Below are 25,039 nucleotides of genomic sequence, written 5' to 3'. Positions count from 1 at the left end.
CCTTGGTGAATCCATGCTGGCTACTCCTGATCACCTTCTTTTCCTCCATATGCCTGAAGATGACATCCAGATTATTAATTATTAGAAATTATTAATTATTAGAAATGTGCAAGACATCACTCTCCCTGCCACTGTTTTGGCAGGGAAAGCAGACTCCGGTACGAGGTGGTACAGCCAACTGAGGTTAGACAACCAGCTTTCCTCCTGCTGGCTGGCACACAGGAAAGGAAGGTTTTTGAAGCCTTTCCCGAAGGGCGATGCCCCTTTCCAGCCCGCGGGGAAGGAGGACAGAGCGGCGGGCAGCGCCAGGACACCTGGGCGACGGTCACCCGTGGGCGACACGTGGGGGTGGGAGAAAYGCGTGCACTAAACAAACCCACTCCAGACCAGACCCCGTGCTCTCCACTGCACACCGCTTCTGCTGTAACGGTGCCTGGTTGTGACGCCGGCTCCAACACGGGGCGGCTCCACACACCAGGGCTAAGCCGGTTCCCCCCACATCCAATAGCCACCTGCAAGAGTCGCTCTGGACCTCCCTAAAGGAGCAAGATCAAGACCAGCGAAGGGCCTTAAAAWTTTTAAACACATGCAAATTTGCAGAACTGAGAAAGAGAAAGCACGCAGGCCTCGGACAAAGCRGAAACCACAGTCAAATATGTCTTGGAAAAATCACCCCAAGTAATCTTGCGTCCTGAAAATGAAGCACCAATATTTCTGTGCGACTTGGATCATCTGACAAATGTGCTGGACTTTGAWGCTATACCGAGACATTTAAGACTTTCATACAGACAAGCAAGAGTAAGTCGATTTTTGAGAGGCTGCTGCTGTGTTCTTCTCTCCAACACGTTTTCCTGTGACATGCAGCACATGTCCTGTCTTTCAGAGCCACCCTCCGTGGTGGATATATAATAGTGATCCTTCCTTCCTTYCTTTCTTTCCTTCTTTCTAGAATTTTCTTTCAGACGATACACTGATTACATTTTGGATAATAAAATGTTTTCCTGCCATTCACTTCTGAGTTTGCAAATTCCTTTATCCACCACACTTGTGGCTTACATAATACGGGGACTGGAACTTTTGCTTTCTCCTTGAGGCAATGTTTAATGGAAACACCAGCAGAAGTCAATACCTAATTAACAAGAAGATAATTTGAGCGCGGGGTTTTGCAGAAACCTCTGCGCATCTGCGCTGCCGTTCCGTTCCAAGCGCGTGCAGCTCCACGTCTCCTCCCGCTCACCACGACGGCCTGGCAACGGTCACGGTGCCACCAGCCGCCTCAGGCCCGCGCAGATTTACAAATTAGCGACGCCCAGACTGCTCCAATCCCGCTACACCGTTTCCATGAGCCACCTCTGACGGAAATCCGCTCTAGGAGCTTCACTCGCAGCAGAGCCCCGCGTCTCAGGCACGGCACTTCTGCTTCCCCACACGCGCCCTTCAGTGTGTGTGCAAACCCCTAATCTCATACGTATTTAGGCCAAAGCACGTACGAGTTTGTGCAGAAGTACATATTTAGGTCAGTAAGGCTAAGCGCACGACTTCGAGTACATTGCTCTTAGCTCTCCAAAGCTGTCTGAGGAACTTGCAAATCTCTAAAGCTCCCAGGAACTGGATTAATTCTAGCTCAGTCCAAATGCAAAATAACTAAATTCAAATCCTTCTCTTCAGATCCACACAGAGGGCAAAAAATTCAACCAGTGGCTGGTCTGTCGTGCAAAGGGAAGAGCAGCAACCTAACCGCCCTGGTGGACGTGGCTCTGGGTTACGCCCCCCGGGAAGCGCAGGCCGCTGCTGCGCTCCGCTCGCCCCGACCAAGCTGGTACCGCAGCATCGCCGCCCCCCCGGGCGCACAGCAGCAGGCCTGCGCCGCGCACTCCGCCGACCGCGCGGGCCCGGCGCTGCCGGCGGCGCGGAGCTCAGCGCCTGCGCAACGCGCGCGGCGAGTGCACACGGCAGATCMCGCCCAGGCCGCTCTTGGCCATCGAGTCAAGGTTTTACAGCATGCAAAGATACCGAGTAAGCCCTTTACAGAACGAAATCTCGCCTTTGTCAAAGTTATACTGACAGAATTAGAAAAACAGGTATTTTTCGTAAGACCAGATTATTGCATTTTGTCTTAAAAAAAACTAGTGAGTTTACTGTCTGTGCAAACTGCTCAACGGCTGCAAGCACTCAGCTGTTTTCTTCGTTACTTGAACGCGCATGCCTAGGCTGCAGGGGACACGGCTCCGAGCTGAGCAACTCGGGGTCAAAGGCAAGCAACACACGAAGGGGGGCAGAGAGGTGATTCTGTATTTGTATTTATAATTTTGACAGATATTAGACAAATTCATAGTGCTTGGATTCTTACATGGGGCAGTGGGGTTGCTGAAGGGGGCATTTGCAGGAGAGGTTGCTTTGGGAGGATCAGCAAACATCGGAYGGACACTGCCAAAATATAAATAGGGAAGAATTTTGTATCGCTAGAGATTACATAAATGGAGGCAGCTAGGAAACTGCAGGTAGCTTCTCTCCTGTCTCTGCCTCTCCTCAAAATAGAGTGGAAGAGGACTGAGAAGGAAGGGCTGAAACCTGAGGACGTTAATACTGCGAGAGAACAGAGCTCATCCGGTGTACAGGTAGTTCAGGGAAGGAAGAAGGCAGCTTGGCGAAGCAACTGCAGCCGTGAACCCGCAGGGGTTCGAGGGCACCGCAGCGAGGGAGCCGCAGAAACGCTCCCTCCGCGCGTCTCGGGGAGGGCTCCAGCTGCGACGCGCTTTACAAAATTCCGGAGTTTGGGAAAAGGAAGACAGCCCGGACGTACGAGCTGAAGAGAGAGAGAAAGAGAGAGCTTATGCCGAAACTGAAACAAAACCACTTTTAAAGACTGAGAAACTCGAGACGGCGTATCACTCTCCGTAAACACTATCTAAGGCTATCTTTAGGGAAAACTGAATGAGAAGTGAAATTCAGTAATAAGTAGCAAGAAAAAAAAAAGAAAAAAAAGAAACCTTCCGCAGATACATTAGTACAATCAGTGTGTAGAAGGAATGGAAGTCCAGTGCTTGGTCTCTTAGACTAGACTAATAAATGGAAAAAGAGTGCAATCCTTTCTGAACCTGCTGGGTGCTGAATGCTTTAAAGCAGCGCAGTAGGAAAAAAAACTTAGTTATGAGTTGTTAGGTTTTTTTTTTCTAAACGACAAAAGCCCGAGCAGTGGCTTTCCCTAGGCGCTTTCGGCGCAGCTGCCCCGAGAGCCAGCTCTACGGCAGGAATGCTGTTTTGAAGATCAAAGTTACTGGTGCCACTGATAAGCTCRGCGAGTGCACACCGAGCCCGGCGCTGCTGCAAGCGCTGGGCCAGGCCATCCCTCTGCAGCAGTATAAAAACAGAAAAAAATAAACAGACCCAGCAAGAGGGCGTCTGCAACGGACTCTGCCCCTTTGCTTTGAACACGGCGAGCTTAATGACTCCACGAGGAATTCCTCTCTGTTCTGCTGGAATTAGATAACTCAGACAGCTCTCCATATATCTGAAGTAAATACAGCCATATGGATATATTTCATAAATGCACTTGGTCTGGGAAAGTCTTAAAACTAAAGTGCGCCAGCCTGCTGGGTCTGTTTATTTCTGCTATTTTTATACCACTGCAGCAGCTCCCCCCAAGCTGCAGAACACTTGCTGTACCACTTGCCCTGTGTTCATACCAGAACTGCTGCTTATAAAAAGCAAACTGGAAAGCTGCTTGTTCTTCATAAAGCCACCAACACCGTACCATTAAAATATCACCGTGGATGGCTAGAGGCAGGGGAGAACCAAAAGCACAAACGCTATTTTTTGGCAGGCTGAAACATTATTTGGCTAAATTCTGCTTCTTCCCCTGGAGCAAGGGGGCCGAGCCCGTGGCCCTAAGAAGGGGCGCAGCCAGCCCCGGTGCCGGCGCAGGGACGGGCGCAGCGGCGGCGCGGTGCGGCGCGCCGCCGGGAAACCAGCCCCGCTCGGGGCCCGGGCGCCTCTGCGCCCGCCCACGCCGCAGCAGCCTGCGGCTTCCAGCTGCCCGCGGCTTCAGGCTCCTGCCTCCTCCTCGCCCCCCCCCCTTTTTTTTAAAGGAAAAATGGGCTTCTTCTTGTAAACATAGTTTAAGTAAAGAAATGACATAATGATCTACCCTTCTGCGTCAATTGGAATTTTTTGCATATTTTGTTGCTCACAGAAAATGGTCTGGAGCCAAATTAATTCTCCAATTAAAAATCGCTGCTTAGCAACAAGCTTTAACACGTGCCGCAGAGAGCAGCGGCGGGCGATGCTGCTTGCCGGGACGTCGCCCGGGGGCGGCGAGGGCGAGCGGACGGGCGCCAGCCTTCCCGCGGGCCCAGTGCGGGCCCTGCTCGCTCGTACTCCAGAATAAAACTRAAGTAAAACACGTGCAAGCCCAGTGCAGTTCCTCCAGTTCTGACCAAACTTTTCCTCCTCGGACAGCTTTGCGATACTGTGCTTAAATATATTATCCTGCATGCAACAGCACTGTCATTATTGCTACCATTAAATCAATGAGACAACTTCTCTATTCCAGAAGATGTTAAAAAGGGCTTTTAAACATAAAAGCATCTACCAGAAACAGGCTTTAATCTCTTTTGATGGTCTTCAACAGTTACTACAGTATCTAAGCACCTTTAATGTTATGATGGATTCAACAAAGAATTTCCATACGTTAAGGTTACCAAGTCCYGGTTTTCAAGAGGGGAGTATAATCCTCTGATATTTAAAAGGCTACTTTCTAAAAATAAAAATATATACGAAGTTTCTTGTGGCTAGCAGAKGTTCATATATTTCAATTATATTGTATGTAGGAACATTTACTGACATTGTTCAACTACTGTTAATTATGGACGTTATTAAACTAACCACTGCAATATATTCAGAATGCACCATGATACAGTATGACGAAAAATGAGAATGTTCCACTGCTACTTCCTGCATTGCAATTTTAGTTGAAAATTGAATTCCTGGCTTCCATCGGATACTCCTGTGTGACCGATCTGTCTTGCGCACCCTGCACTCCCCCTGCAGAAGCGCTTCCACGGATGCTGCCGGTCAACGTTTTCAAGCAAATCCTGAATCAAGTCGGCGCTGTAATTACACGACGTACAGGGATCTATGCGAGMTAGCAAAAATTCCACCGCGCTGCGTTAGCGCGACGCGCCCCGCGCTGCAGCCTCACGCCGCCTTCGGCACGGGCCAGCAGCAGCTCTGCGCCGTCCTCTGCACAGCCACCGCAACCCTGCACCTGCCCCCTGTGCGCCTGGGTGGATCCGTAAGCGCAAACCAAGGGAAGGCTGGTAGCAATAGCTGGAGAGGCAGGAGGAGGGAGTTGCAATATATGCTTTCTTTGGTTAACTGGTCTAATGAAAAGCCATAATCTCTTTACCCCAGGTTTAGAAGATTAAGAACTTTTGATGCCAAACAAACCCATCTCTCTCTCAGGAAGTCAGATACCTCTTGACAACAAAGCTCTGTGCATTAAAACCAAAGCAGGGAGGTGGCTGGCACAAAAAATCTGAAGCTTTCCTGTAAATGGTAACGCTATTTATACTGATGCACATGCGTTTTACAAGAAAACATTTAACTATACATAAGCTATCACTTTCTTTCTAAAAACAAACTTTCACTTGCGTTACTGCAGTAGCTGTGCTCTGGCCTACTAAACAAACATTCAGAGATTTTCTTTTTTAATACTGAACAAAAGGACTTATCCGGATGTACTCCCCTGACCTGAACCGAAACACACCAGGTCTGTCCCTGGGGAGCCAACGGGTATTGCCATAGGCTCATGGCTCTGAAGACAGAAAATTATCCCCAGACAAGACCATTTTGGCTAAAGCACTTTTCCCAGGCCACGGGTTTTGGGTTGTCACTCCTAAAGGAAGCAGTTTCCAGCTGAACCGCACAGGGCAACCTGTGCTCTTCCAGGAGCAGCCTTTGCTCCTCTGCTGCACCTTCCCCTCAAGTCTCTTCTCTTTCGCATAACTGTCCTCCATAAAATTATAACTTCTACTTATTTTTGTATCTGTTTAGCTATAAGGCACAGTACTAACTGCTCATACTCCCTTGTTTCTGAGAAACTCATCTAAATCTCCCTCTTCTCCATGYCAACTGGAAATGGCTTCCTAATCCTCTGGTGCTGTGGCTCTGCCACTGGGGGAGAGAAGAGCAGCCTCCGCTCAGGTGGATCCAATTCCCTACGAGCGCACCCGGAGAGCGGTGGTCACTGCAGTACCACAAGCACACACGTCGGCTGCGAGCAGCCCATACACCTGTGGTTCACTGGTGCTGACTGTGCGAGCAGACAAGCAGGAAATTTAATCTGCGCTAATCAGTCTCAGCGGAGAAGGGTTCAAAATAAACACTGGGTGACCTGCAGCCCCTTCTGCTCCAGTACTAGCACAACACACAGTTAAAAACCCCAGAAGAAAACTCTGCAACCTTCCCCGGTCTTTGCTGGGATGGAAGAGGCACTGGCCCGCCTCTTCGAAGGGGAGCRGCTTCCTATCGGATCGTCCTAAAATGGGGCTTTCCTTCTGCCCAAGTAGATTTATAGTCAGATAATTTCACATTGATATCTCTCTATTCTAGTCTGTCTTAAGATATACTCTGTCTGGCTGTCTTAATCCCGCTCATCATTAACGAAGTCCCCCTTTGCGGCAGCGCCCCTGCCCCGCCACGCCGGCCCGCGCTGCGGACGGCGGCGCCAGCCAGGGCCGCGCTGCAGGGCCTAGCAGCATTTCTTCTCCGGGTTTATTCCCAACCTGACCTCTTGCCGCGAGGGCGGTTTGTATTTTACAGAGCCACATCACCGCACAACGCTGCTGGCGGTGGGGTACCCCAGCCCCCCGCTGGCAGCCCGGCCCGCAGCACGCTCCTGCTTCCCAGCGGAGGGGCACGGCCCGGCACGGCAYGGCMCGGCCCGGCCCGGCCGTGACTCACCGCCGTGCGCTCCTCGGCTTCCCGGCGGATCCTGGCTGCAGGCAGGGTGGGTCAGCAGAAACCTTCTGCTGTGCTGTTACCACCCTTTCTAATAAAAGCCAGATAAATCATTCTGAAAATATCCTAAAATTAGACCCTCGAGAAGAATTCACTTTCCAGAGAAAACAAATGTAGAGACTGTTTCTTAATGTTTTTACAAGCATTTTAAAGGCGCATCAGTGCCTCACAAGCTGCCACAACAGCCCGTTCCTCTGCGCTTCCCGCCCGGCGCGAGGGGGCCGGGGCCGGGGCTCGCCGGCTGCACGAGCCGGGAACGACCCGAGCCCGTCCGGGACGCGCCGCCGGGCGCCGCCGTCGAAGCGGGCCCCGCGCCGCGCCGCGGCTCGCCATCGGTGGGAAGCTCGCCTGCGCCTCGGGACGGGACTCTGCCCCAGCCGGCCAGCCCGGGCACGCAGGCTCCCAACGCCGCCGCCGCGCTCCTAACAGAACCGGGCCCCGCGCTTAAACCTCCTGCTGCTTCGGTGCCAGAACCAACCACCCGCAATAATCCCAGCTAATAAACGGGCCCGCGCGCGGGACGTGGACGCTAGCTCCCCGCGGAAACCCTCAGCCGGCAGGGAGGCAGGCCCCGGCGCAGCACGACYGCGCCCGAGCCTGGCGTTACAGCCCGAGACCTGGCGGAGTATTCCCGAACAATTTTCATACGTGACCAGAACACAGGTGGCAGATTCGAGTCTCCAGAGAAAAGCAGTTAGCATCTTGACCCCATAAATACCGTTTATCCCACCCTACCTGCATGCCGGAGCGCACAGACGGGCGCAAAGACCAGCTGGCGCCTCCCACCCTCTGCAGACCAACTTTTTCCACTGAAGKTTAAAACCCAAAACGAATTAAGTTTTCCAAGGAAAAATGGGTGTGATCGTCTCCTTTTGTCCAAAAATGCAGTTCACAAAGGACGGGAAAGCGAAGCTCCTTCCTCCGCTCACGGCGGGGCACGCAAGGGCCGTGCTCGCAGGGGACCCGCCTCGCGCCGGCCGGCCCGAGGTCACCCAAAAGCTGCTCCTCCAAGAGCAGCAAGGCCCGTGTCTCCGTGAACGGGTCGCAGAAGCTGCTGCGAGCACACGGCTGCGGGACACAGCCCTTCAGTGCGGAGCACTGCGAATCTGCGCTGCTAGGAGCCCGGGAGCACATCAAACACGCTTCTGAAGCGCCAGGGAGGCGCTTGCCAGTCCCYGCCGCGGCGAGAGCACTGGCAAGTACGGACCCGCGCGGGGCGCAGAGCGTGCCCAGGAGCTCTCCTGCAGACACAAACCCCTGGGCTCTGTTTTTCAAACAGCTGGTCCAAAACTCTTGAAAACCCAGAGAGTTGGTCTATTCCCTAGCACCATCACGCCCCGGCCAGGGGGTCCGTGCAACGCTCACACTCAGCGTATGCTGCATTTGGACTTCAAATGCGCTGCTCCGCACAACAGTGACGGGCCTGTGCTGGTCACAGCCCCAGGGGAGGCGGCGGCGGCGCAGGGAGAACTCGSAGGATCGGCCCAAAGCCTGGTTTAGCCTCTCAAAATAGGGTCTTCCTGCAGCGCTGCTGGTTTGCACCTCTCTGCGYGGGGGTGATTTCACTCCGAGAGCATGAACACGGACGTTACCTCAATTTGTTGTGCTGTTTTTGGAGTTCTTCTAACAGCGGATTGCTGTGTCCCTTCTKGAGGAGCACTGGCACGTTTGAGACAAACTGGACACCTTCGCATCGGCTGGACGCCRAATCCCGGGGCCGGACAGACGAAGTACGGCGAACTCCAGCAAGCGCTGACCGCTTCCAACAGCGAACTCGCCACGCGGTGGCTGCAAAAARACCTCCCCAGGCGATCGGGAAAGAACCTCCTGGGAAGGCTGCCTCCCCTGGGGCTGTGACCAGCACCGGCACCGCCACGAGCCGGGGCCAGGGCGAGGAGCTGCTCCGCCACGGCGCGCGCACACCGCGGGCGCCTTTCTCCCCGCTCCGCCCCGGGGCTTTGCAACGGCCCCGCGAGCACAGCTGCAGCCTCCAAACCGCCACGCAGAAACTTACTTCTGTTAATTAAGGGAGAAGAGAGGACGTCCTACCCGCCACTGATTTATCTCAACAACTCATCAACCAAAATAACTGACGTTAGTAAATAATTAAATTTGTATTACTTACATTAATCTCAAACAAGCAGCACTGAAAGATGCCATGCACATGCCTGTTCACCTTCCTAAATAACAGCAACGTTTCTGGTTCATTAATATTCCCACAAACTTGAATTTGCTTTTGCACCTACAGTTATGTGTCCAAGTAGATTACACTTAACTATTTAGCAATAATAATAAACTACAGAGTAACTACTGCCTTAACCTCTGCCTACATCACCTCTTCAAAATAATGAAGCGCTATAAAACCATACATTTCACTACCATACAGCCTCCTCCATATGAAGGACTGCAGCATACTTTACAGACACAGGTGGGAGTTCAGTGRCTAACGCTGTCGAAGGGTATTGAAATCAGGGCAGTAACAGAAAAATACGTAGTAGCAATTAACTTCCCGGACCATGTCTCTCTCCCCATTTTGAAAAAAATCTTAYCCCTGCCAGAAATCAGTGTCCTGGTCTGCTCTGTTAACTACTGAAAAGCCATGAAATTCTTCATATTTTTCCTTCTGCTTGGGGGCAGGAAGGTTTTCTTTTGACACAGTCCACGGTACAAACAGTGACTTTCTTCCTGCTTCAAAATCACAGGTGGACAAGAACTTTGCTTTTTTTTACTGAGCTTAGAGGACCATAACTTCTCCTCATTTTGACAAGCACTGATGTYTGCTGAGTTCTCATAGAATGCATTTTTTTAATGAATAGAAAYAATGAAATAAAAGGATAAAATGTGAGCCAGCCACCAGGCCAGCTTTCCAGAGCCTTCAGATCAGTTTGAGTTTGTTTTTCCTTAAGGGTTCCTGTAAGACTGCAATAGCTTCTACATATTAGCAAAGGAAAGCAGATAGTGTTTTTAACACGGAAAGAAAGCTCTACGTTTTATCACATAGCTGAAATGCGTGTTTATTCTGCCCTTAACTACAGAACTCCGGGCAGAYGAGCCTGGGGCCAGCCGCGCCGCGCACCGCAGCCCCGCGGGCTCCTGCACGGGCGCAAAGCGCCACACGGCCGGTCCGGAGCCGCCGGGCCGCGGAGCGGGCGGGCAGCAAGCAGCCCGCGGCAGCGTGCCGGCGGCACCTCGCCACGGGTGCCAGCCCGAAGCTCCCCGGCCGGAGGATCACCGCCTGTTCGGGGCGCCCCTTCATCCCCTCTCCGGTAAAACGCAGCAGGAATACGCACGCGGTGCCACAGCTAACAAACACTGCAACAAACTGCTTTGATGTAAGCAGCTAAATCAAGCCACTAGTCACTACGCAGAATTATTTCCACATATTTTTCACTGATTTATTTCTGTATCATGCATTTCTTCCTCAGGTTTTACAGCTACGATTGCTGAAAGGAAAACAGAAGCCTTTTTCCATTGTAACGGGTCACTTCGGGAGTTTGTTGCTGAAATCTTCGCTACCAGAATTGCTATAAAACAAGTATTTCCAAATTGGGCCCAAAGAAACATTTTAGAGCCCCTAGAGAACAGTAACAGGAGCAAAGCAAAAATCCGCCCGCCTCTGYCCGACCCGTTTCCCGAGAAGGCCACGCGTGGCTGTGAAGCCAGTCCTGGCTTCCCGGGGTGAGCTCAGACGGAACCACGATCTGCGGCAGACGATGCCAGGCACTAAGGGATTTAAGATCCCTGAGTATCACTGCATTTTGGCACATACTTTTTGTCCTTTGTTTTCATTCGTATAGCCCTCAGCAAAAATAAAAGTACTCTTTCACCCTTTTCACAGGATTGCATCGCAAATAAACGCCACCTAACACGAACATTGTCCTTAACCGACCCTCAGCGGGCTGATTTTGCTCCTCCAAAGTACACGAGTGATTCTCATTTACTCCAGTCTCAGGCTCTGTTGTTACACCGATTTTTTTCTCACAGTATTTGTAACCCATGTAAGAGGTAGAAGTTTGGTAGGCATCCATGTCTTTTGCTAAGTGCACCATCTTTTCCCTAGAGATCCCYACCTCAATAAAGTCCAGCTTATCAGCGCCTACAAACACCTTAAGGGAGGGCATCAAGAGCACGGGGCCGGACTCTTCAGTGGYGCCMAGCAGCAGGCCAAGAGGCAACGGGCACAAACTGAAACGCAGGAAGCTCCTCCTGCATGTGAGCAGAACTTCTTTCCCGTGAGGGCGACACAGCAGGGGAACGTGCTGCCAGCGAGGTGGTGGAGTCTCCTTCTCCGGAGATAYTCAAGRCCYGCCTGGATGCAGCCCTGTCCAACGTGCTCTAGGTGMCCCTGCTGAGCAGGGGGGTGGACTAGATGATCTCCAGAYGCCCCTTCCAACCTCAACYATTCTGTGGTTCTGTGAAGACTATTTGGGAAGCATTTGGGATGCCATTCCCAGCCTGCCGCCGTGGCTCTCACGCAGTCCCTTCCAACTGAAGGGCTCAGCGGGCTGAGGCAAGGGCTGACGCTCCCGCTAGGCACCGCTGCGCAAAGCCTGAGCACGCACACACGTGTTTCTCCTCTTCCTCGCTCTCCTTTCAACAGGCTGTTTACGGTTGAAAAGGATTTAAGTGACTCTCCATCTCGACACCAGCCACCCCAAGGTTTTGGGCACCAGGTATTGCAGCGGCTCCCCAAATTTGAGATCCTCCGGCACGCGGAGGTTTCTCGTGCTGTGAAACTGCCCACAAACAACAGCCCTGCACCAGCAAGGGCCCAGCGAAGACACAGTGACAACTGCACCCCCGACGCTTCCGCACGAACAACCTTTTCTGGGCATTTTCCGTCTCACGTCTCTTCTATCTAAACATTGGCAGTCCTCCCTTCCCCTGCTCTTCTCCTCCCTCCCCACCACCTCCCCGGCCTTGCTGACCATTCTTCCTGCCCAGCCCCATGGCCCAAAGGCCAGTGCCAGCGCTGCTGGGGACCCCCATGCCATGGCTGGGGCGGGTATGCGCCAGCACCGTCCTCAGGCAGCACCTCTCACTTTTTGTCACGATGCTATCTTGGTTAATAATAATTAAATTGATTCGGCTACAAGTTTTATACCTTTAATTTACTTTGTGCATCCCTTCATATGCAGTGGAGCCATAAAACACACTGAAGTGACCACTTAGCAACGTCTTTGTGTGCACATCTCAGAGATAAAAATCTCAAATCCTTCTTGCTTATCCCTTTGGTTTACATTGCTAAAGGCATTTGTACAGGAAGAAATGCAGAAAATCAGTCTTAGCATTAGAAAATGTAATAGGCTTAAAAAAAAAGAAAAAAAAAAGAAACAGACTAAGCAAGCTCCCAGCAGGAAAGTGAAAGGAGAGAAAGCAGCGTAAGGGAGAAACCAGTCCGGCTGTTTCTGAAATTGGCTGGAGACCTGTTACGGTCTCTGGTGGAAGCTGGGTCATACCCATGCTCCCTGCTTTAAGGTAACTATTATTTTCTTTCCTGTTCATTTATGCAAAACACCTTAGCAGAACATGCACCAGATTTAATTCACGTTTCTCTCCTGAAATACCAAGATAAATCTCTCCAGTCCATCTCTGGACAACAACGTGCCCTGTCATCACGGGAACTTCAACAGAACAAATCTGAGCAGTGAAAYGGTTCAGGAGCTGATACTAAAAAAACGTGAAAATGAAGACTTGTCCGGGGTTTAACGAGCTCTAAGAGGAGACCTGGCAGTGGGGAAGATGACCGGGGACGCGAGGAAATTCATGCCTGGGGGGCTTTTGCTTTGCACCTATGCTATAAAGTACTTGCAGCAGTATGACCATTTCTGACCAGGGTCAACCAGCTGTGCCTCAGGGGCCTTCCGAGGTGACAGCTGACTTTACCGAACCGCCAAGGCTGCATTTTACAATTGCCATTTGTAAATGCATCAAATAAGTTATCAAAATGGAAATAATCTTTCTAATCCTGTAGTATAATTTTGGATCAATGTTTACATTATTGCAGATATTTATATAATCCCACATCTGTATGTATATACACACGATACATATCCACGATTGTTATCAGCGTTTCAATATCCACTTTCCCAGGACGCCCCTGCCATTGCCAAATCACACACACTCTACAGAAAACGGAGCGCGAGCAACACGGGCCTTCTTTCAGAGGYCCCACRGCCTCCCCAGGCRGAGCAGGGTAACGGGGCAAGAAGCGATTGCGATTTTCCAGGCCTCGCCACCCCTTTTCGAGGGTTGCATATGGAAAATGATGGTATTAGAAACTACAAAACATTTCCAGTAAGGGCTTCAGCAGCTGCTCCCTCTAAACTCCTAAAGCCATAAAATCCTTTTATAGCAATCTCTAGTAATCCGTATGATCCTTACTCAAACATATAATAACTAAACTTTTTAAGAGCAAAAGGAATGACTTTATTTCAAGATCAAGTAAAAACACGTGCCAGATTTAATCTCCTTATCACTCAAGCTTCCCACCACGGCAACCAGCAAGAGGCTCCGAACACAGCGGCACTGTGAAAGCCCCGGTGGCTGCAGGTACCGGGGACTGCTGTTATCAGCACTCCTGTCCAGGCTGTATCGCTCCCCTGCAAATAACTCAATCTTAAAAAAAAAAAAAGGAAAGAAAAAAGGCATTTAGCTATCTAGCCCTTGTTCTCAAGATTTCAGTAGTTCCAAGTAAATGATTAAAGTTAATAGTAGGYTGAAGATCTTCCAAGTTCAATTGCAACTGTTTAACGGATGCCTTGCTGAAAACAGCACAGGGCTGATTTAAAACAAATTTTACAAGGGAACACCACAGAAGGGATGGCACAAGGCATTTCATCATGTACTTTTAAAACAGTCAATATATTTAAAAATTGTCTTCTGTCTTGGGAGATAAACATCCAAAACACTGAGCAGATAATAGGCAAATATTTATTACAGCTTGCTGCCTTGGGTATTTGTAGGGCTCTTCTCACCGTAACAGCTACCGCTCCGTCACAGTGCTGCCCGTGACACAGGTTTACTGTATGTTGCTCTGAGTGCTTTACTGCACATTATTAAGGTCCCCTTTGACTTTATTTTTCTTATTAGAAGTCAAAAATAATTTAAAAGGTAAATATGTACATGTCAAATAGAAGMAAAATTAACATCTTTAATTTGTTTTTGCCGAGCACAGAGTGGCATTGTAAAACTCTATTCTACCTGCTGAAAAAAGCAAGATGGTTGTCATGGAAATCCAAATTGGATAATTAGTATCCTCACCCAAGTGTAAATACACAGGAGAATTCTCCATTATAGGAGCTATATTTAAAACTGAATTGCTGTAGTTTAAAAATAAAATCTTACTTTTATGATTTTCAGAGAGAAAAAAAAATACAGCCGTGCTGTTGCGTACATGTGTAAAAAGATGATAAATTGAGAGCCAAACCCGCCGTACCGCGCAGCGGGCAGCACCTTCGGCTCCACCCGCCACCCAGCGCGAGCCGCGATACCAGGGCTGATGCTCTCCTTACAAAGATCTCCCTCTCCTGCTCAAATCGCGCGGGTACTACGCAGACTGCTACTCTGGCCTCTCTGGCACAGATTTCACCYGCCCCCCGCGAACAGAAGCGGCGCGCAGGCGGCAGGCGCTGCCCGCGGGCACGGCGCCGTCCCGCGCGGACCTCGCGCCGCGGCTCCGGACCCCCCTCCTGCACCACGCAGCGGAGACGCGCCCGGYCCGCTCCTGACTGCTTTTCAAACTGAATTTGTCACAGGCCTTGTCTTCTCAAGAGCAGAGCTATGACAGGCAGATGCCGCAAGTTTCCCGAGCCCGAGGAGCCCCGAGGAGCCCAGCAGCCCCTCGGGACAGTGCTGGAGACCAGCGTGGGGCCAGAACGGCTGCGAGAAAGAGGAAAACCTCCGCGACTCATGGCCAAACCCAGAAACTTGGTTGCAACAACTACACCAAGCTGGCACTGCCCACCCACCTCCTCGCCTCCACCACGCTCCCGCTGCAGCCCCCACGGAAGGGCCGCGAGGGTAAATCGCTTCCGACGGGAGAACGGCGGCCCTCGCCGCAGGTCACTGCGCCGCCTTCAACACGGGAACGGTGCCTCTCCCTCCCGAAAGCCGTGGCGAGAGTTTGTGACGCTCCACCGCACTGACAGCGTCAGAGGCGTGAACAACGTTAACGGGATTACAGCCGCAAAYTGCTGTACTTGTCATTTGATAACCAGCTTGCAATGTATTTAAAATATATAAAATAGTTTCGAGATTTGACTTTTTAATTATACATACCATTACTTTCCCTATTTAAGCTCTGCATCTCGTTATCTGCATGTTRCTCCAAAAATTTTCTATGCCACTATAACTGTGCTCGCAGCTGTGCTTGCCTGTATTTCCAAGACTTCCAGGAAGCCACTTCTTTTTTTTTTATTGTAAGAACAGTAATTTGATGGCAGTCCTTTAGAAAGTCCTGTGCAATTGTCCACCTTTTAGCTTCCTGGGGTTTGTAGATGCACAGACTGGTTTCTCATTACAGCAGAGATTCACCCGAGATTCACCTCGGGCCAGTCTAAGAGTCTACAGGTCCCACCCGGCTTCCGCAAATCCCAGCGGAGGAAGGAGCGGCCGCTCTGGGAAGGACCGGCTGCCGACTGCTAGGGATACCAGAGGTGGTTGTTAGTAAAACTGGGATTATTAAAAAGCTAAGTCACCAATACCATTTTGTATCRGGCAAGTGGAATACTTCTCCTGTATTTATCCCTTCAAGCAGGATAGATTACGAGCATATGCATTAATGCACATACATATTTCAACAACCATTTATCTCTAACTAATCTCTAACAGAGTCCGAGCCTCTTTTACGAAGGCTGCTATTTAGGATCAGTAGAGATCACTATTTTCCCCTCACCTCTGCAGTACCTTACTCGCTCTGAAGCTAAACGTAACGCACGCGCCTGCGCTCCCGGTGTCCTCCCCAGGTCTCCCACAGTGCGGGCAGAGCCCCCCGCACACCCGCTTCGCACCGCCCCGCTCCGACTCAGAAGCGGCCTCCAGGCCCGGCCGCCTTCACCGCCTCCGCGGGAACTGTGCTAGCCACTTCCAGCGCAGGAGGAGGAGAAACCGCCCCCCAGAGACTTGGCTCCAGGCCTCCGCCCTGCCACCCCGACGACCTCATGGATCCTCTCCCCGCCGCTTCCCCCAAACCGGCTCTTTTCCCTGCAGCTGACGGAAAGGCCGTCTCCTCCGCAGCTCCCATTAGTTCACAGCAGCCGTCGGCACCTCTCCCTGACCACAGCACCCCAGCGCGTTTCCATCCCATGTGGCAACTGCGTTCACCTTTTCGGCAACTGTATTTTTTCTGTCTTTCCACAATGCGAAATGCCAGGGGGCTAGAAAGGCAAACTATTCTAAGTTGAACTATAAATGCTAAATTTAAAGCACGGAAAGAGTTGCACAGGTAAAAGCTGCTATTAAGCATGCGCAGAATTAATACAGGAAACTGAGCAGAAGACATCAAATTCACAGCAACAAAACGCTGTTTGGACAGAAACTGCATTATGCCTCATCACAGCTGCTGAAACGTATGCTCATTTTTAAAGACATGGAAACTGCAGAGCACTGTATACCTACGGGGCTAATTTAGAAAAGAAAGATAAAAACCAGTCGATGATAACCATGCTGCTACGACAYGCAACTGCGACACTGCGTGTAGGCACATGTGGGGAAAAAGCGTGAGTGGAGGCGCTTGCGCGGCTTGCGGCCCAGGCGGGTCGGGGGCTCCTCTGGAGACCGTCCCGGCCAAGGCCGGCTCCGGCAGGCCGCCCGAGCAGGCTGCCCCGCGGGGCCGGGGGCACCCCGGGGCGGGGGCCTGCCCACGGCCCCTCCAGACGGGCAGCCGAAGGGGAACCAGGAGGGAACGTCCTTGCTCCATCAGGCAACGCGCGACATCTACTAGTGGTAGTCAAAGCAAGGACTTCCCCATCCTCCCTCTCGCTCATTAAAGTCATCTCAGCATTATTGTTTGGATGCCCGAAAACCGCCTTGCTAAACCTCTTCTGTAACATCCCACAACAATCAGACACATTTCGAAGGCTTCTTCTATATCCACTGACCATAGAGAAAAGTGATCTCTAGAAACGTTTATGCAGTATTACCAGCTACAATAAGCGTCACTTTTGCTAGTGTATTTTTGCAGCAACAGTTTAATTCCTCCTGAAGTCTCTATGCACTGGGGCCCTTGCAGGTGTAAGCTTTAGGCAATTTGGCATATGGTATTATATAGGTATCTATATGTGCAAAGTCTCTGGCCTGCTCCCATTCYAATGAATAATTTAACTGTTGAGGGATCAAGCCCCAAGTGAAATGAGGACACACACTGCAATTTTATGCTTTATCTGGCAAGATGTCCATTGCAAAGTGGCTTGCCAACACTGTATGGTATATTTTGTCATTTATAGTAAAGGTCATTGCTGAATAACAAAAAATTATCATCATATCAATAAATTGTTCTCCACTTTCAAAGAGTACAGCAGAAGCCCTTCTTTAGAAATCTGAAGGTCAATTACCAACATTATTTTTGTTTGGATTTTTATTGGAGAGAAGTTGATTTAAAAGCATTGGTGAAAACAGCAGCCATACATCATGCATAACACTAGCCCTTGAAATCACTTCTACAGTCATCACCTGAAAATGCTAACTCAATATATTGACATGGTCTACATAAAAACTATAATTTCTCCATTTTCTTGCCTTGCAGATTGAGCTCTTAAAACTCACTACCCCTTCTGCAGTGTTCTTCTTTGTTCCTAATAATATAGGATGTTGAGAGATCATTTTAAATACAATTGGACTGTATTTGTCCAATTGTCCAATAATTTATTAATTGAAGAACCAAGACTTGAATTGACTGAAAGTATTCATAAATTATATTTTAAATCATCTAACAACATTAGCTGGAAAAACAGTTGTTAAAATGTTACTTTATTCATATGAATCTAAATGACACATTTTGACTGAAAAATGGAAAGTTATTTATTTAACTTAATTTCAAAAAAAATAGAATTTTATCTAAGTACAAGTGAAACACAACTTTCTTGCATTTTGTTCGGCCACTGATTCAAAACAAAGAACCCAATTATTTGCCTTCTTCTGGTAGTGAGGCTTCCTGCAGTACTCACGCAGCCGGGACACGGCCTGCTGTCCCAGCTCTCTCCTAGCTCAGCGCCACGCGCGTGTCCCGCAGGGCTTCCCCGCCGCGGCCCCCGCGGGCCTGGCGCCGCTCCGCACGGGAGCGTCCCCGGCGCCCGTCGGGCACGCGCCTCCCCCGGCTTCCGCACTGCGCTAGCATCCCGTGCGTCCTCATTTCTTCTCCCAGCTAATTCTTTTCCTTGGCAAATTCAAATGCAATCAGGCATGAGCGYTTGTGCCTGTTATATTCCGGTCAAATAGTGAAAACTTATCCTTAAAACGGTTAAATCTCTCTCCCGCACACGGTCATGCCCACCACGCAAAGGCAGATGACCCACCTCGGCTCGAGGACCAACCGGCCCGCCCGYGAGCGCGCCAGCGCTTGCAGGGAATGCAGGGGACGGTTCAGCACGCGCCAGCAGGGAACAGCTAAATGATCGCTTTTATCTGCTGCATAACAGCAGAGCCAGCCCGAGGCTTTGCCCTCCTAATACCGGATCTTTGATCTGGATAATCTTTACATTAGCTTTTAGTTTAAAGCAGTGCACAGAGGCTTACCGTTGTTACTCCCCTGCACCGCACTAACGCTCGGCTGGCGGACCCTCGTCTCTCTAAGTCAGTGGGAGGTTTGTCGCCGTCCCCAGAGAGGCCAGCACTTGAACTAGAATTTCTCCAACATCTCTGAAGGCGTAAGCGCAGTATTATCAGCAGCCCTATATCGTGAGCATCCGCACGACTTCTCACCGCTCCGTAGCTGCACCCTATTACCCTCCCCTCGGACGGCGTGTCGACCTCTCCTCGGTGGCTGAGGAGTAAGTTTGGGCAGCTACAGGATGCACACGGGCTTCCGCTGTGCCTGCATGCAGCTTCCAACCCTCGCACAAAGGCTCTCTTGCACGGCCTGAAGGTCCAGCCCACGGCTCAGCTGAGGCAGCACCAGCCCAGGCAAGAGGGCTCTTCCTGCGAGCCAGCCTGAGGCGGTACGCTGGCTCCCCAATCCCTTGGGAACGAGCCCAAACCTGCCGGCACTAAAGCGATGCAAGAAGGTAACCAGGCAGCAGCAAAGAGCGACGACCAGCGCTTCACAAAGCGCTCCTCGAACCCCGCCGCAGCGCTCCGCGACTGCTGGGCTCTGCGCCGGCCAGGGCCCAGCCGCGGGCAGAGGCCCTGCGCGAAGCCGCCAGGGCCACCACGCCGGCGCTACCCCTACGGCCCAGCAAGTCAGCGCGGAGAACAGGCTGCCGCTTGACGGCGATCGAAGCCTGCTGCCCCCAGCTGACCACTCTGCATGCAAAGCCCCAAGAGGTCAGAGCCAGGACTGTCCTCTCCAGCACTCGGATCTACACGGCCACTTCTGGCAAGCGTCTGCATTAACGTGCCAAGGTCAACGGCATTTAACGCCAGTTCCCCCCTCCCGCCTGGCGTGCCCTCTCCCGCCACGTCCCACATCTACTRAAGCACACAAAAACGTCCTACGAGTCTGATCACTACTGCTCATTTCCATGAAAGTTGAACTACTTGATCACTAACATTTAACAATTTTATGAAATTCTCTATTAAGAAAAAATGCAATTTATGTAAATTTATCACTCATGAAAAATGCAGAACTAACAGATAACACKTGGGACATCCACTGGGCAAGATCCTCCTACCCAGCACACTGACTCCTCTTTACCACGACCTACTTAGGCGAGAGGACAGACCTCTGGGAAAGTGGAAAAGGCGGGATGTGGAGTTTGTTGCATTCTGAGATATTTGTTACAAACATAAAATTTATTTTCGCATGAATGAAATTATTTCCTGAACCCAAGGTCAATAAAATCAAATCAGATTTGAACCATTCTGCGGCTCACCACCAAAGCTCAGAGGAATCACTCTGAGCGCAGCCCGCCGGTCTTTGCCCCGAGAAGCCGCTTCCACCGGAACGCGAGGGGCAGCAAGGTGGGTCGTCAGCAAGCAAACGCACCGGGGAGACCCCGCGCGCCTCTGCACAAACACTGAGCGCCTGCAGTGGCACCAGGGGACGCAACGGTCACCTTGCCTGGAAAAGCGAGTAGTTACCTTCACTCACACGGGTTGGCTACAGAATCACCCCCATGCTAAAATCCTCATAAAATGCCTGGGGGGGAGGGGGAATCACTGCCTATGCACTACAAGGTAGTTTAGCTCTATTCCAAGATATTTAAAATAGACAATGGGTAAGATCCCCGATTTGCAGAAATTGTACTAAATTTAGCAGGCTCACCATTAAGAACTTGTTTCCAGAAGTTTGCAAAGAGCAATAATTTTGCATTACCAATGTGAGGAAAAGATCTTCTCTTTCAGTTACCCGATACTGCAACCGCCACCGAACAGCACACWCTGCTCCTCAGCGGTGTAAGAGCTGGCTAGCATTTCCAGTCAAACCAGACAAAATAAATCCAACACATTTTCCTTGTTATAAAAATCCACTAACGGCAGGGTCTAGCTGTATATCTTAAGTCACTGAAATGAAGTAAGAAGTGACCTGATTTTCAGGAATGCAAACAGCTCTCAGGTTCCTAGCCCCCGTATGTGCAAGATGTTTTACAATAAAGTAAACTCTCTTAGATGAAAACATATTGCTTCAATAACATCCAAACTTTGCTACTTTATTACTGCACATATATTGTACTGCCAAAATAAACTGAAACCAGTAGCTATGAAGGAAAAGGGAGAGAAATGTCAGGAGACTGTGACAAAAACACTCTCTCAGGCATTAAGGCAAAAAATAGTATTKTTAAGTCTATCGGGATAACTAGCTGTCATCCAGACAGACGTGTGACAACTAAACATCCAAAGGAGAACATGCCGTTCAGCATTTCTGTAGCCTAACACATGAATTATGTGTTTGGCAACTTGAAAAACTTAACACTTGCAGCCGTTTTTGCACAGTTTGCTTATACAGTAATTAAATTAAGGCCAGTTGGTCTACTCAGGAAAAAGYGGAGAGGCTGAAATAACACATACAGCCACACAAGAAAGGTCTATGCACAAGGTRCGGCTCAATTTAGCCCTCACGCAACCGCACTGGATTTCCAAGGCCAGTCTAGTCCAGCGCCCCTGCACCAGGCAGCGTTAAGCCCCACGAAGCGAGCCTGATGCGATTTCCAGCTGGGCCGCCAAGCTGCAGCGTTCGGMAACGCCCAGGCTTACGCAGATCCAAAGTTGACCGCTAAGGTCTGTTGCAAGGGGCAAAAAATTGAATGCTACGGAGATCCCACCTATAGACAACCTGAGCTGATCAACCATGGATGATGCTGGAGAGATGCTCCGGGTCCTTAACGCTCGCATGAGGTTTGTGATCAGCTTTCTGATGGTCACCAGCAGGACACTATTAACAGGAGAGGCAAGGAGACAGCACTAGCTCGGCTCAGAGCGCAGCGTCTCTCTGCTGTTTCCCACCTTGTTACACGGCCCTGAACACGTCACCCGCGCCAACCCCCGGCCCCTGCCTCTCCTCTCCAGGGAACAGGCGAGCGCACAGCCTCCCGCAGAGCCCGCCCCGGAGGGACGGAGGGACGGCGCGCACGCTCCCGCTCCGCAGCGGGGACGCGCCAGCTCCGGCCGAGCCCGAGCGGCCCAGCCCACCCCGGGCCTCTGCTGGGCACCAGCGAGGGGCCAGCAGGTCCGGACGAGACGAACGCACGAACTGATGCAGCTGTTCAAAATAAAGACACACGGAAAGGAAAAGCTTCACAGCGTGTGCAGAAGGAAGCAAACCCTTCTGTACGCGGCAGCTCCCAGAGCGAGCCGTGCCAAGCCAGAAGACAGCCCCGCTTTGGGCAGCACTGCTGCCACCACTGCAAACCTCGAACCGACCACAGCAGGGGCCGTGAAGCCCGAAGGCCCAAACACACCCGAGTGAAGCTGAAAGTACTGCCCAACAAGGCACTTCCCCAAAAATACTGCCCCAGAAGAGCTTCAGAAACTGTATWAAAAAAAAGTTTTGGAWAAAAAAAGGGGAGAATTTTAACACTTTTAAATAAAATACTCTGTTGCTCTCCAAAACAGAGGACTTAGTGAAGCCAATTCATCCTGCTTTTGGCAAAGCAGTGATTTCCAATGAAACACCTCTTTCCTCAAGAAACCTCCTCCTACGATCCCCACAGCCTGGCTACGGCGAACGCGGAAGCGCCCGGGTGCCGGGGCTGACGGTCGTCGAGGCCAGCTGCGGGGAGCCGCCCCGGCGACGCCGGGAGGGGACCGCGGCACGAGGCGGCGCGCCGAGGGTGCCGCTGCCCCGGGCGTCCGGCCGCGCCCCAGCGCATCGCGGACCACCAGCACTGGTCGGCCCACGGCGCGAAGAAACAGCACCGCGAGCGCCGCCCAGCGCTTCGCAGGAGCTGTCCGGGACACGTACCGAATTTAGACCGAACCGCTCCCCTGGGCTGGCACGGGTGAGTCCGCCGGTCCGCCTCTCCACGCGGGCGGCACGGTGGGGGCGCCTGACGGGCTTCACCGGGCTGGCGAGSACGGTGCCGGCAGGAGCCGCGGTGGCTCTGGGAGCCCCCAGCGCCGGCGTGCAGCCGGGCACCGAAAGCACCGCAGGCAGCCGCCAGGCTGGCAGCGAGCACGGCACCTCGGGGCGGGCACAACCCTGCCGGYGCGACCCTCAGACGGCTGCCGAGTTTCCTAGCGCTGCGGCACAGGCGGAAGCTACAGCTGCCTGAAGTTACTGGACGTCTTAACTTAAGAAGACTTAGCCACCCACAAAACTCATGAGCTGTGTGGCATGCACCYCTGAGCAAGGACTACCCACGGGAAAAAGGGTCCAAACATCCGCAGACCGACAGCGGTGAAAACTGGTATGTCATTGCTCTTCCGCCGAGGGAAAAACGCAACAGTCTCCAAACCGTCCCTCTTACGTTGCCTGGTAATTAACGCTCCCTCAATTCCTTTGAAATTTTTCTTTTAAAGCTTAATTATATCTTTTTTTAAACTCAAAATCAAAGAACAATTGTTAAAAGATAAAGATGAGGCAAGCAGAACATTAGACTTGCATTTTTCTTAAATGTCCAAGACGGAGCAAACAGTGCTCTTCTCTTTTCCTCTCTACTGCATATTAATCATAATGTAAGTAAAATTGTTAGCTTTGACTCCCCYTTTTTTTGCATGTGCACACACATGTGAATATGCCATCTGAATTTTATATTCCACAAAACAGTGAAATCTTTCTCCTAGATTTAGCTTAATTATTAGAAATTATGTTTAAAAATAAGTTTTATGTAAAGCAACAATAAAYGCATTTCAAAAGAAAACTAAAGAAGTGCTAACTACATATGACATGGAAGAGTCAAGGAAGCTTCTCACATTAAAAAAAAAAAAAGAGACAAACATTATCCATCTATCACATGCAGCTGATACTTATTTAAATATATGCTCTGTGAAGAACAAAAATTTTTGATTAAATCTGTAAGGCTAAATCACTTCACTGTCATCAACTCTTTGGGAAAGGACTTTTCTGCAAGCGTGCACAGGGCACTGGCTCCCACTGGGCCCCCAGGTGACACAGAGAACGGGGAGCAGCAGCAGTAGCAGCACACAGCTGCGGAAAGCGTTCCCAGCCCTGGCATGCCGAGGAAACGCAGGAGAACGCTGAAGACCACAACGACTGACCAACATTTCCATTACGCTCCATGATCCCAAACGAAAGATGACTGCGACCCAGCTGCCACATAAAAGCTCAGTTACAGGTTCTCTCTCTTTTCCTTGCTGGGCTATCGCACATGAAGGAAAAAGAGGAGTCCGAAGAACAGAGGGTTGGTGTAAAAGAGAGATCCCACGTGAAATCTGACAGCGAGCAGGTGCTGAAACGTTAGAAGGCCACGCCATAAGCAGAGCTGTCGGGGGAGCTGGACGCGGCTCTCGGAGGCACGGCGGGAACACCCCGCGGCAGCGACGGACGCATCCGGCACGAGCAACGCGGAAAGCGACCAAGCTGTGGAGGAGCCATCAAAACCCAGTGACGTTGCGAAAAAGGGAACAGAGCAGAAAACAGAAATAATTGACTGCGATAGGTAAGCCAAGGAAGCTACAAGGAAAGAGCACTACAGAGAGCAGCTGCAGGGAAACGGAGCGCAAAGGCAGGGAGACGGGTGGACAGAAACGGAGGGAAACAAACCGTTCTGCCGGGCAGAGGCGAGGCTGTGGGGGCACATCAGCGGGCTTCGGCTCTGCCCTGGCTCCACCAGCACTCGGCTGGGCTTTCAGGGCAACGTCACAGCAATTCAGTCCTTGGGCACTAACGTAAGGACTGCACGAAAAAAAGACAGAAATAAAGATAACTAACGGCTATTCTGTATGCTGTACCACCTGTCCTGCCTAAAATCACGGCTGTGCTCCTGGCAAATTCCCTGGGACCCCAACACCTCGGGTGCCCAGACTGCCGTGCAGAGAACGGCACGGCCGCACCAGCCCCACGCCGCGAGCTCCCGCGGGAGGAGGGCACAGGCAACCGTCGGAAAGACTACAGCCAGTGCCCCCCGGACACCCGGGCCGCTGACTCCGCGGGGACCTCTCACAACCAGCATGCTCTAGGAGTTCTGCGCGGGGCTGCCTGATTTTATTTTAGTTTTCCCCAGACTGGTGCTCACTAAATCCTCTCCACTTATTCATATCCGAGCATTATCTCTGTTGCTTACCTTGGGCAGGGGGCAGAAGGCTTCCTGGTGGCCTGGTACAGATCCAGAAGGCAGCCAGACTCAGGTCTTGCGTGTCTGCAACACCACGAGCTGCAGAGAGCGCCGAGTCAGCAGCTCTCCCCGGCCAGCAAAGGGGAGAAGCAAGAGCATAAGCCAGGGCAGGCTCCGCGCGAACGCCAGCC

At 51.3% G+C, this 25,039-nt stretch overlaps 1 protein-coding gene across 7 annotated transcripts in view; it reads right to left on the bottom strand.

Annotated features, from left to right (window-relative positions):
- Positions 1-25,039, bottom strand: part of MBNL1 (muscleblind like splicing regulator 1) — a 115,367-nt gene that overhangs the window by 39,801 nt on the left and 50,527 nt on the right. Inside the window, exons 1-2 of one of the 7 annotated variants that reach the window (XM_085302856.1) lie at positions 24,858-24,967; positions 24,338-24,469 (exon numbers count right to left, since the gene is read on the bottom strand). The exons of 5 other annotated variants lie outside the window; for them this stretch is intronic. The gene's annotated coding sequence lies outside the window, so the exon portion shown is untranslated. Of the gene's footprint in view, positions 1-24,337; positions 24,470-24,857; positions 24,968-25,039 lie in introns of those variants that run through there. One more of the 7 variants, XM_085302858.1, reaches the window with a different exon arrangement.

The sequence above is a fragment of the Rhea americana genome, unplaced genomic scaffold, assembly GCF_003343005.1.
Source record: "Rhea americana isolate MKP2758 unplaced genomic scaffold, rheAme1 scaffold_193, whole genome shotgun sequence".
NCBI classification, from domain to species: domain Eukaryota; kingdom Metazoa; phylum Chordata; class Aves; order Rheiformes; family Rheidae; genus Rhea; species Rhea americana.
The sequence above is the reverse complement of the archived record's forward strand: the minus strand, read 5'-3'. Positions and strand labels throughout refer to the sequence as shown.